Here is a 13,817-nt window from a genome sequence, read left to right on the forward strand (position 1 = left end):
AAACTGTAGATGTTTGTGCTGAAATGAAGCACTGCTGCTTTAACAGTAACACTGATTAACCATGAAACTATGTTGTTTTTCACTTTCATGTTTGGTAAAAGAAAACATTTTAGGAAGAGCCACCATGTCAGTCTCAAACACAGGTTTCTTAGAAACTCTCCATGTATTGAGTTGAACTAAAACTCCACATTTAAGGCCCAGTCCTTCCAGTGAATTTTATTTATGTGGTGACCCTGACAGTACCACTGCCAGGACATACTCTTTTCATTCTAAGAATGAAAGAAAGAAAATCACCATTGACCTCTGCATATGTACATTATCCATTCTTCTGGTAAACCACTCTACTGAGGGAAGGATTACAGACACTTAAAGAGGAACGGCAACCATTTTCAAAATTCATACATGTTATTTCTACGGTCTAAGACAGTCTAAAAATATTAAAGGGGCAAAAAGCATAATCGTTTCACCGCTAGGTTTGCTGTTGTGCACTGCCTGTAGACCAAAACAAAGTGTGTCATGAGCCACACCTCCCTCTACCTCTGCTCTCCACCCCCCACCCCACTCGCCTTGTCTGTGCAGCCGAGCACCGCAGCATCTCCATCGACTATTACATCCAGACGGTCCCAGTGTTTCTTCCGCATGCTCCACTTCACTCAGCTGCCCGATATACCCGCTGCTTCTTCCCACATTAACCTGAATAACAAACCAAGGCTCGGTGCTCCAGTTGGATCCAAACGGAGAGCCGGGGCTAACATTAGCTAGGAAGCTAGCGGAGGCTAACTGGCTGTGCTGGCAGCTGAGTGAAGTGGAGCCTGAGGAGGAAGCACCAGTTGGCTCCCGCTAGCTGGGAGGCTAGCGGAGGCTAGCTGGCTGTGCTGGCAACTGAGTGAAGTGGAGCCTGAGGAGGAAGCACCGGTTAGCCCTGGTTTCACTACAGGCAGATTCACTCGCCACAGGGGCAAGGAAATAAAACCTAAACAGCCAACTAAGTTTGGCTTAGTTTAGCAGTTAGCGATGTCTTTCACTCACTCTCAGTCTCTGCTGTGTTTAGCTATTTCCCTGCTTTCCTGTTAGCGTTAGCACTAGTCGGCTGCCACACTAACGTCCCTACTCTTCTCGGCTCCGGCTCACGGAGAAGAGTAGGGACGTTAGCGTTAGCTCCTGGAGTTAGCACTAGAGCTACTACAGCTACTTGAGTAAATTACAGCTATGCAGCTATGCTTCTACCAGCTCTTCTAGTCACTGAGCCTCGCCTCTATCTCAGCAAATATATTACATTTATTACAGGTACAATCACCATTGAAGTAGGCAGGGAAATAGCTAAACACAGCCCGGCTGCCCGCCGGGCTACATTTTATAATGCTAATTGCAAACGTTAGCTGGGCTGCCGGGCTACTCACCTAACACAACTGTTACACCTGACCCATTGCTGGGACAGAGCCGCTAATAACTCAAGCTCCGGACATTAACCCATGCTACGATTGTAACATTAAATTTAATTGAATCGACATAGCGACATGTGCCTAATGTTACTGTAACACTAATTAAAACAGACATTTGACTTTATGTTGTACCTGTCCAGGAGAAGAAGAGCTAGCTCTGAGTCAAATTGTAGCCCCTTTAGCTCTCGCAGTGCTCTCCACCTTTGAAATGCAAGGCCAATGTTAATCCGAGTTCTGTCCCTTTCTTTATCTGACAACTTCTTCGCCAACAACCGTTGTTTCTTAAGAGATAATGTCAGATCCTTGTCGTCTTCAGGTGAACGTTTCATTCCGCTCTCCGCCATTTTGCTTCGAAAATACACGCTGCCATTGCTCACTGGCTGTAGCCTTTTATAGGGACGGATTCACATGAACGTACATGAACGCGCAGCCGGACCGGCTTGTAAACAAGGGGCTGGAGATCAACACAGAGAGAGGGTGTGTGAGGTCATGCTATACTCCAGATGAAATTACACCTCTAGTTCTTCACATAGCAATTTTTTAATTCCTTCAATCTAGAAATGATGAATTTCACTTATTGCTCCTTTAAGAAACATGAACAACTCCTAAATCCATAAACACATATCAAATTTGTGATGTCACAGGGTATACAGTGTGGAGCTGCTCCACAGACAATGAATGGTGAAAGATGTTCTAGATTAGCAGAGCAGCCAGGGGAATGATATGAGCATAGAGATTCACTGTGGTGTCACACTAACAACAACTTCCACGCAGACAACCTAACTGTAACGCTTAAAGATATAAAGTGGTCTGACCTACATGACATTTCTGCTGTGATCCGGTCTATATGGGTCAACTTTCTGTTTCATAACTGAGAGCACCATAATAGAATTTGCTCATTTACTGGAGAAAAAAAAAAACAACAACAACAACACACTGTGGATCCATAAAATCAGGCTCCCAATCATTGTCTTTGGAGTAGCTCCTTACTTAATACCCTTAGTCACTAACAGGCGGACCCAGACGCCATGCTATATGGACCCGGACCTATAACCAGTAAATTATTAAGGGATTTTAAATTTTGACAGGTAGCTTTCTGGTCTTTACAGCACTGGTTTAGCTGATCAGGAAATGTACAGACCAATTGCACGCAAGCTAAGCCAGCCCACATGATGCGACCCAGCCAATCAAATCTCTGCATTTCAGGCAATTAACATTGTGACTCTGTATACAGTCAGATGAGAGGTGAGAGGCAAGTGACAATGGAAAGACAACGGAAAAATAGAAATATAGAAGGAGAGAAATATAGAAAAAGAAAGAAGGCGATACAGGGAGAAAAGACAGACTGGCGGGTGAGTGGGAGACAGGGAGAGAAGACAGAGAGGAAGAGGCGAGCGAGTGAGGGACAGAGAGAAACACAGAGGAAGAGATGAGTGAGTGAGGGACAGAGAGAAACACAGAGGAAGAGACGAGTGAGCGAGGGCTCACCAATGAGCACCATTGAGCACCTGCACACGTACAGTCAGGTCCATAATTATTTGGACAATGATACAGTTGTTGTCATTTTGGCTCTGTACACCACCACAATGGGTTTTAAATGAAACAATGAATACCTGCTTAAAGTGCAGACTCTCAGCTTTCATTTAAGGCTTTTTTTCAAAAATGTAGTATGAACCGTGTAGGAATTACAATCATTTCTTCACACAGTCCCCCAACTTTAAGGGCTCATAAGTATTTGGACAAACTAACATAATCATCAATTAAACAGTCAGTTTTAATACTTGGTTGCAAATCCTTTATAGTCAATGACTGTCTGAAGTGTTGGACACATAGGCATCATCAGATGCTGGGTTTCTTCCCTGGTGATGCTCTGCCAGCCCTTTACTGCAGCCGTCTGCACTTCCTGCTTGTGTTTAGGGTGTTTTGCCCTCAGTTTTGGCTTCAGCAAGAGAAACGCATGCTCAATTGGATTCAGGTCAGATGATATGACTTGGCCATTGTAGAACATTCCACTTCTTTGCCTTAAAAATGTCTTTGGTTGCTTTTGCAGTATGCTGGTGCCCCAAACACTTCAGAATTCACTCTGCTGCTCTTGTCAGCAGTCACATCATCAATAAATACAAGAGAACCAGTTCCACTGGCAGCCATACATGGCCATGACATAACAGTACCTCCACCATGCTTCAATGATGAGGTGGTGTGCTTTGGATCATGAGCAGTTCCTTCCCTTCTTCCTTCTCTTGTCTTGCCATCATTCTGGTAGTTGATCTTTGTTTTATCTGTCCATAGTATGCTGTTCCACAACTGTACAGGCTTTTTAGATGGTTTTTGACAAACTCTAATCTGGCCTTCCATTTTTAAGGCTAACCAATGGTTTGCATCTTGTGATAAACCCTATGTATTTATTTTTGTGAAGTCTTGTCTTGCTTACAAGAGCAGCAGAATGAATTCTGAAGTGTTTAGGGCTACATTATCTGCTCAGATACAACCAAATACTTCAAAACTCATTGGACGATGCTTCACAGTGCAGATGGACATTGACCTGAAGCATATTGCAAAAGCAACCAAAGACATTTTTAAGGCAAAGAAGTGGAATGTTCTGCAATGGCCAAGTCATATCATCTGACCTGAATCCAATTGAGCATGCGTTTCTCTTGCTGAAGCCAAAACTGAGGGCAAAACACCCTAAACACAAGCAGGAAGTGCAGACGGCTGCAGTAAAGGGCTGGCAGAGCATCACCAGGGAAGAAACCCAGCATCTGATGATGTCTATGTGTCCAACACTTCAGGCAGTCATTCATACTACATTTTTGAAAAAAAGCCTTAAATGAAAGCTGAGAGTCTGCACTTTAAGCAGGTATCCATTGTTTCATTTAAAACCCATTGTGGTGGTGTACAGAGCCAAAATGACAACAACTGTATCATTGTCCAAATAATTATGGACCTGACTGTATATGAGAATGGTCCTGACACCATTCTAGTCCAGAAGCAAGCTCCAGCTCAGTTCTGTCACTGAGCAACAAAAAGTGGGGACAGTGAAGAAAAGAGGGAAAGAAAGATAAACTGTAAAACTGTTCAATTGCTATTTATTTATTGTAAAATTGGTTGAGACTGTTAAGTCAAGATGTGAAACAGTTAACAAAGAAAAAGGAAAATTCAAGCTGTTGCTACACTTTTTTATTTATTCTAAAATTAAGCACTTTATTATTTTAAGATGCACAGTTTTTCAAGAACTATTTTATTCATTTTCTCCATTTTATTTTTGAATGCATATCTGTATAGTTCAATGCGTTTTTTGAATCGTACTTTACAGTCAGATGTTGATTACATGCAGATGTTGATACAGCTACTAGGCTACTTCAATATATATCATACGAAATCATATCGCAAGTTAGACATTATGATGTTCTGGACCTTTGCTTTAGGAAATTTTCTCTAACTGGACTTGTTTGAATTTTAGTAGAATACCCCTGCCCTATGACAAAAGTCTGAGACTTACTTCTCTGGTTTCTGGCTTTGCGAGAGAGCAGCATGTCTTCATAAATATTGATTAAACTTTCCTCAGCTAAAAACAAATAACATTTTGGAATTTTTAATTTAAAGTGGTGTTCCCCTTTAAGTAATGTGGTTACTGTGCAATTTCAGCAGTAATTTAACTTCTGAAAGTTCATGCATGTTAAAATGTAAAATAAAGTGATTATGTATCTAACTAAAGGCTGTAGGGAGGTGATGTCAGGGATGAAGGCCCTTCAAAGTGTCCATTATCAGGAATGAATGGACAACAGGGAGTAGGGTTGAGGGATAAGAACCTAAAATAAAATCATGATATTTCAGGGTATTTTTGCAAAAACAATATTCTTAATAATATGACAAATTAGTTAAAAATATTTCATTATTAATTAAAGAACAAAGAATAAGTGATATCATTTTACATGTCAACCTAACAATTTGCCTTCAAATATTCAGTAAAAACTATTAACTAAAAACTAGAAAAACTAAGAAAAAAGATCTCTCATTTCTTCAGTTTGTGAACAACAACAGAAACTCAGAGTGAGATTCAGATTCTGTATACAATATTAATAGAACAACAAAATAAAATCTACCACAAATTACACATTTAAACAGTTTCCAAATACAAAAAGTGTACACTGGGACCTATGTATATATAAATCAACAGGCAATTTCCTTCATTTTAGCAAAATCCTCAATTATTGAGTTGGGTTTTTTTCCCACCTGGACCTTTATGCTCTGCCATTTCTCCTCTAATCATCATGCTGTAACCTGTGACAGGCTGTTATGCTACCATAACTATCCACAGTCGCATATATATAGTTTTTTGTCAATCAATGAACGTCACATAAGTTTGTATGACCAAAGGTTTAATAATAATAATAATAATAATAATAATAACAATAATAATAATAATAATAATAATAGTAATAATAATAATATTACATTTTATTTGTAACGCACTTTTCATAAAAAACAAATCTGAAAGTGCTACAGAAGGCAGTGCAGATATGACACTGACTCCCGTGTGCACGCGGCAAGAAAGGAAGAGGGAGAGACGCTGTGCTGCTAATGTTTAGTCAGTAAAAGAGTCCGGGGTTGTACATAAAACATTCAGGATACCACAGTTTATTCCACACTACTGAAGCTGCTCCTCTTTTTGGAACAACTAAGGAGTCAGTAATAATTTTTCTTTTAGCCATGCATATTGTTGCCGTGTGAAACAGTGTGATGTCAATATGTCAACACACTGCTAGTATCACGATATGAATTTTTCATGTCATATTAAAAATTATACCGGTATTATCGTGAACAAGATGATATGTCACACCCCTAACAGGGAGTCCATTACTTCCTAATAATGGACACCTTATCCAGCGTTATCCCGCTTCACTTGACAGAGGCAAAAAAATATATAAATTAAAAATAAAATAAAAAATCAATCATTTATAAAAAAAAAAATGTTTTGCAATCAAAATCCCCATAAGGTTCTTAAACAACAGAAATGTTGTTTACTACTCCAGTAAACTGTAATTACTTACAATTGTCCAAACGCCTGCCTAAAAAGGTATGCCTTCGATTGCATCTTAAAAATATGGACAGAGGCTAAGGACCTCAGGTCTAAGGGTAAGGAGTTCCAAAGCTTTGGGGCCACGGATGGAAAAGCTCGGTCACCTCGAGTTTTCAGCCTTAAACAAGGGGTTTTTTGGGGAGTTTTTCCTTATCTGCTGTGAGGGTCCAAAGGACAGAGGGATGTCGTATGCTGTAAAGCCCTGTGAGGCAAATTGTGATTTGTGATATTGGGCTTTATAAATAAAACTGATTGATTGATTGATTGACAACAAGGAGCCCCTGGTTAGAAGACCTCAGTGACCGGTTGGAGATGTAAGGGTTGAGGAGCTCGCAAATGTAAGCGGGGGCTACTTTGTGGAGGGCTCTGTATGTCAGGACCAGGACCTTGAATTGGAATCTAAAGTGAACAGGAAGCCAGTCCGGCGATGCCAGGATTGGGGTGATATGGCAAGACTTATGTGACTGAGTGAGCAACCTGGCAGTGGCATTTTGGACAAGCTATAAACGGTCCAGAGATGTTTTACTGAGGCAGGTGAACAGTGAATTGCAGTAGTCAAGTCGGGATGAAATAAATGCATGGATGGCCATTTCCAGTTCTGAGTGTGAGACGATGGACCTGAGTTTTGCAAGGTTTCTGAGGTGGAAGAAGCATGAGCGGGACATATAATTAACATGTTTTTCAAACAGCATGTTTTGGTCAAAAATTACCCCAAGGTTCCTGAGGTCAGACCTGATGTTATGTGCCAGTGACCCCATGTGGTTGTCCACCTTAGAGACCGTAGAGTCATCCGCAGTAATAAGAACCTCAGTCTTGTCTGCGTTTAGTTGGAGGAAGTTGTTTGCCATCCAGTTCTTGATAGCAGACAGGCATTCATGGAGTATGTTGATTTCGTCTATGTTATCTGGTTTAAATGACAGGTATAGTTGGATGTCACCTGCATAATAATGACAGGAAACACCTTTGAAATTACTGATGATACAGCCAAGGGGAAGCATATACAGGGAGAACAGTATAGGGGCCAGAACAGAACCCTGAGGCCGGCCACATGACAGTGGGGCGGGGTCAGACACAAAAGGGGTAACAGCTACTGAGAAGTTTCTCTCACTGAGGTAGGAGGCGAACCACTTCAAGGCACTCCCTGAGACACCCACCCACTTACTGAGCCTGTTGAGCATGATATGGTGGTCTACAGTATCAAATGCTGCACTCAGGTCTAATAACACCAGTACGGAGCATTTGCCTGCATCAGCAGCCATCATGATGTCATTAGACACTCTGAGGAGGGCTGTTTCTGTGGAGTGCTGCTCTCGGAAATCAGACTGGAATTTATCTGACAGGCCTTGGGTGCTCAAGAAAGAGATAAGTTGGTTTCCTACTACTTTCTCAAGGATTTTAGATATAAACAGCAGTTTGGAGATAGGTCTGTAATTTTTGGGTATGGAGGGGTCTAAACTTGCCTTGTTGAGAAGCAGCTGCACAGTAGCCTGTTTGAAAAATGACGGAACACAGCCTGATTTCAGGGAGGTGTTAATAATGGAGACCAAGCTCGGGCCCACAGAGCTAAAAACCTCTTTCAGCAAGGACATTGGTAAGATGTGTAGTGGACTGGAGGAGGATTTCATGGTGCTCACTAGCTCAGTCAGATCCTGCAGAGTGATAGAGGAGAAACTGCTGAGAGAAGCCAGCCTGGGTGGACAGGTTGGAGGGGAGGCAGCGGAGGGGGTGATACTAGCCCTAACATCAACAACCTTATTCACAAAAAAAGGCAGAAAATTATTACAATCCTGACTGGAAGAAACAGGGGGGCGTAGAGGACTGATAATGTTATTAACAGTCTGGAATAAGACTCTGGGGTTTCACCTGCTGGAAATAATCAGGTTAGCAAAATAAGCAGCCCTTGTGCTCTTAATCAGCGCATTGAGCTCTGTTAACAGACCTATGAGATAGAGACGGTGGACCTGGAGTTTGGTGAATTTATGCTTCAGTCATGTCAGTTTTTAATGCAGTGCCACCTGAGGAGTCAAAGGTCATGGACATTCAATACTGATTTTCAGCCCTGCCCCAAAAGTGGAGAGAATTCTGCAGATTCTTTTCTCTCTTTTTTTTTTTTTTTTTTGCCTGAATTTGAAAGGACAGAATAAGCGTGAAAGGGGGAGAGAGAGGGGATTACATACAGCGACGGGCCACAGGCTGGAATTCCCCCTTCACTAAGGCCCGTCCCCCTTAGTTACTGTTGCTAAGTCCAACAAACTTTTGGTTTCAGAGCTAGACTGGCATGGCGCTCCTAGTCTCGCCACCAGACAATCAGAGATCTCCGCCTTCTGATAGTCTGGGGACACTCCTTTCTAAACTGTGTTTAACACACCGGCGAAAACGGCCGGCAACAAAGCGATGCCTCTTGTATTTTTGAAAAGGACACGTCTTCTCGGAAATGTGCGCTCCCCCTTTTCTCATCCGCAAGGAAACAAACACACAGAGAGCTTGAAAATGGATGCCGAGAGATTTAAATCCGTTTTATCAAACGTGTGCTCATCCGTGAAGAAAATATTTTTTCCAGCGGATGTCTTAGTTACAACATGATTGAGCTAACTGGGGTAGTTTCATGTCGTATCCGACAACGGGAGGCTTTTAACAGATGACATCCTGTGATGTTTTGCTGCTGCTGTTAGCTGTCCCTGTCAGCTGCAGCCACTGATGCGTTCTAGACATTGTGATTTCCCAAAACTGAATAAATACCACACATAGCAACACAAAACTGCTTTGCTAGCTCAATCATGTTGTAACTAAGATATCCACTGGAAAAATATTTTTTTCACAGACCGTTTATTACACCCTATTACAGACACCGCTAACGGCTAAGAAATAGTAATGTTTGTTCAATCATTGTGTTTATAGACTTTACAAACATTGGATTAGTCTAAACGGTGATACAGTGATGTGAAAAATGTGATATATATATATATATATATATATATATATATATATATATATAGCTAAAAGCTCTGCTGGTTTTCTACCCGGACGTATTTGTAAACAACAAGGCGATTCCCTCTATAGTCCGGCCAGACGGATGAGTCATGGTCTGTAAAAGATTATGTTTGTTTCTTTTATAGTTGGCGAGAATGCGTCGCCGCAAACGCGTCAAACATCCACTAACTTTGACGGCGTTGTCTGCGAGCGTGGCTAAGCCATTTTGTACCGCTACACGTGTTTCTAGTGGGACTATGTTTACAAGCACAAGAGTTCAGCGAGCCACCGAAGGACCACCCTGCAGATTTACTATTGGTTCTGCAACATAGGGAGTTTTTTTAAACTCTGAAATTGTATCCGCCCATCAACACAAAATCAGGGAGAAAGTCATCAGTCTTTAGTTAAACAAAGAGTCTAAAACTGACTTGTGAGTCTATGGCGCTCCCACTGTCGCTAACTGCACTCACTGGAGAAATACTCTCAAATTTTTGAAAAACAAAAAAGCAATTTCAGACAGAAGCAGACAGAAGGGTCTACAATATGCATTTGAAGGATATATTCAGGATGTCAGACTGACACAGCAATGAAATCAAGGTAACAAAATAAAGATTGAAGCTAAAGCCTACAGATCACAGAGTAAAAGTGAACCATCGCATCACCTGGTAATTGAGACGGAGGACAACGACATTAAGGAGCAACACTGTTCCTGTAAAGCTGGGTAGGTCTCTGCACTATTACAGTAATTGATAAGCTAAAGTAATATGCCTATATAACGTTATATTCATTCATTTGTAAAAATAACGTAGGAAAGAAGCAAGCACTCTCAAAGTAAATCCCCTCAAAAGGTGCACAGCCAAAAACAGCGAAAAAGGGAAAAATGCCAGCACTCACAAATATCCTTTTGGTAAATTTAATAAACTAACTAACTAAGTTGGTTTATTATATTATTACCAGTATCTGGTACTGCCACCCAAGTTGGTTTATTAAATTTACCAAAAGGATATTTGTGAGTGTAAAAATTACGCCACAGCCCGTAACAGCTGTTGTGGTGGCCAAGGCCAAGATGAGCCAAAAATGGAGACCCATCTTCTGTCACTACAGCAATGACAGGTGAGCTGATTTTCATTTGAGCTTGAGAAATAAAGATAGAGATATTATCAGACTAACTGTATTATGTTGTTTTCATTAGTGACTATGTGTCATCATGACCCAAATGCTTGCTTCTTCTACCAAAATATGATAAACCATGTAACTTAGTGTGGTGTTTGTACTCTGGATCTGATGACACAAGTAGACATACAGTATATGATGTTTGTATCTTGTAGGGCCTTGTCTGAAGTTAGACAAGGATTTGGCATTATTGAGAGGACTGACAGGGACACCGATGAGCTACATAGCAAACAAGCCCCCAATAGATTAAGTACCCTCTTGGAAGTGGCTTGAGCTATCAGGTAAAGCAGTAGGGAAAAACTTGGAAGATTAAGATTCATTTATTATCATTTCTGGGCAGCCACAGCTTATTACAATAGAAAACCATTCACAATATAATACACGATTTAATTGGCTCAGCACTGGAGTAAACAATAAATAAAGCTAAAAAGTTATGTAAGGGAGAGAGAGAGATAGAGACAGAGAGACAGAGAGAGACAGAGAGACAGATAAATCATGGCCATGTGTAAATGTAGCACTCTGCTGTCACTATGTGGTTTTCTCAGACTATGCCTTAATATTGTATGGCTGGAAATCAGACAGCATACAGACCATAAACCATATCTGGTTTATATATCCTAACCTGGCATTAGGGATCCTACCAGATACTATCTTAAACTTCTTGATTTTGGCTATTGCTCTCTCTACATGCACCCGGTGTTTGGCTATTTTCTTTGTCTTCATCTGTCATCTGGGACTGGCATTTGAATACTTGATTTAGCAAAAGGAGGGATGTTCAGTTTGAGGCCCAGCTCCTCCACATCTTTCTCAATGAAAAACCCCTTATCCACCATAAGCCCATCACCTCTCTTAAGGTAGCCACACTGAAGCAGACCTTTCAGTACATCTTTGATTTTGCATTGTCTAAATATTTCTTGGTCAGAAATTGATCCTGTGTAAAGTATAGATGCAAACATAATGGAGCCACGAGGGTCACAAACTATCAGAGACTTAAGTGTGTTGGTAGACTTGTAGTTGGAATACGTCTGACTTTGTGAGCTTGGTTTCTCTATCTTAATCTCGTTGTTGGGAACTAATGCTGTCCCTGTGTGGACAAACATACACACTACCTAGCCTGCCATACATATAGTCAATCCATCAATTCAATAAAGTGCTAACACTTTGCACATCAATCTGAAATTTGAAAGTTAGCTCTTTCAGGTCAAAGTTTTGTCTCAGTCTCATGAATACAAGTAGAAATTGTTGACGTAAAGGCATCTTCTGGATCTGCCAGTTCACTTTCTTGTATGTCAAGGAGATGTGTGTTTGTGGGGCTGTTTCATTATCTGGTAGTCTGAAAAATGTGCACAGTTTGTTAAAATCATCATATGTGAACCCAGTGCAGTAAAGGAAATAGAGACACTGCTGTTATTTATAGTCTGGTGTGAGTGGATTAGGAGCCTGACTAGCTTGTATTTTCAAGTCATTTTCTTTTTTCTTTTTTTTTTTTGAGCAAGTAGAGTCTTCAGTCTCTCCACTTCCTGCTGTGTTTCTGTTATCTAGGGTTGGTCCTCTGGACACTCTGGAAAAATAAGAATGAAATTATTACAACTAGTGTAATATAACAATGTAAATAATTTACAGACATTGCAATAATGTTTTTTTTCTTTTCTCTCTCTCTCACTTTGTGTGTGTGTGTGTGCATGTGTGTGTGTGTGTGTGTGTGTGTGTGTGTGTGTGTGTGTGTGTGTGTATGTGGCTCCCACTGTTGGACATCCCAATATCCTCCCTATCAAACCCTATTGAGGATTTCCCAGCATTACCTTTGCCACCACAGCCAAGCACTTTCTCTACAGTCCTAACTAAAGACCAGATGGAATGCTACAGTGATATGATGGTCTCAAAGCCTGAAGCAGAGGCACTAGAGAAAGAAACCAGACAGCAGAGCAGCAACAACATCTGGCATCATGTCCTCTCTCCTCGTCTTACTTCATCCTCTTTCAAGAGAATATACTCCAGGAAAGCAGACTTTGAGCAGCTCACTATCATCATGCAGAGGAAGAAGAAGACAGTGCAAACCAAAGCAATGAAGAGAGGCCTGGAGCTTGAGCCAGTTGCTGCAGCCCAATACACAGAAGTCACTGGAAACCAAGTCTACATGATGTGTGGCTTTGTCGTGAATCCAATGGCCCCCATTTACATATATCTCCTGACAGGAAAGTCCTTCAGAGCAGTGACGACAAAAGTGATGGACTTCTAGAAATAAAGTGCCCAGAGCAATACAGCTACACAGGTTGTCAATACATCCAGAAGCACAGTGATGATACCTACAGCCTCAGACATAACCATGAGTACTACTACCAAATTACTGGACAGATGGGGATAACTGGGATGCCATGGTGTGACTTTTTTGTGAAGTGTGACAGTGACTATCACCTGGAGCGCATTCACTTTGATGCAGAAAGGTGGGAAAAATTAAAACTAAACTAGACTGGTTCTTTTTTGAGTATTTCCTAACAGGTCTGTACAGTTAGAAAGATCACTGTCACAACAAGACCCATACTGGTACATAACCATTTCAGTGAGTGTAGTGCTCTCCTCAGTCGTGGTATCCTCCACTGATGATCCTCGCTCTGTGTCTCCCCTGATGTCTATCAAAACATCTGGTGGATCACACCTGACTCTGTAAATATGAAAGGTGGTGTAATAAATTATTTGATGTTCCTTTGATGTTGTGTTAGACATCATTAATGAAATTCATTGTCTAGTCTAAAACATAAAATGATATTTGAATATGACACATTTTGTTATTGTTATTTAAGTCCGAGCTTGTTACTGAATCACAAACTGATCCATTCGTGTATTACCATTTCATGGTCCATTTCTTCCTATATTAAAACATACAATGCATACAGACAACTATTCATGTAGTAGCTACTACGTTTTTCTGTAACTTAGTTTTTAGTAATTTGCCTTATAAAACTTACCTTATAAAATGGGTTGATCCAAGCCTTGATTGTGATTGACTGGAAGCCGTTGTAAAACCACTGTAACCACACACCTGTGACCACATCACCGTATTACTCCGCCTACTTAATTGTTAAACCGTTTGCAGCTGTTACTTGTTTTGTTACCTATCACAATGTCAGACTTTGTTGTGAATTTTGATTTAC

The 13,817-nt window shown here is 40.9% G+C and overlaps 1 protein-coding gene across 3 annotated transcripts in view; it reads right to left on the reverse strand.

Moving 5' to 3' along the window:
* cd2ap (CD2-associated protein) overlaps positions 1 to 13,817 on the reverse strand; it is a 260,040-nt gene that overhangs the window by 81,817 nt on the left and 164,406 nt on the right. The window lies entirely within an intron of this gene.

This window comes from Epinephelus lanceolatus, chromosome 13, assembly GCF_041903045.1.
Source record: "Epinephelus lanceolatus isolate andai-2023 chromosome 13, ASM4190304v1, whole genome shotgun sequence".
Lineage (NCBI taxonomy): Eukaryota > Metazoa > Chordata > Actinopteri > Perciformes > Serranidae > Epinephelus > Epinephelus lanceolatus.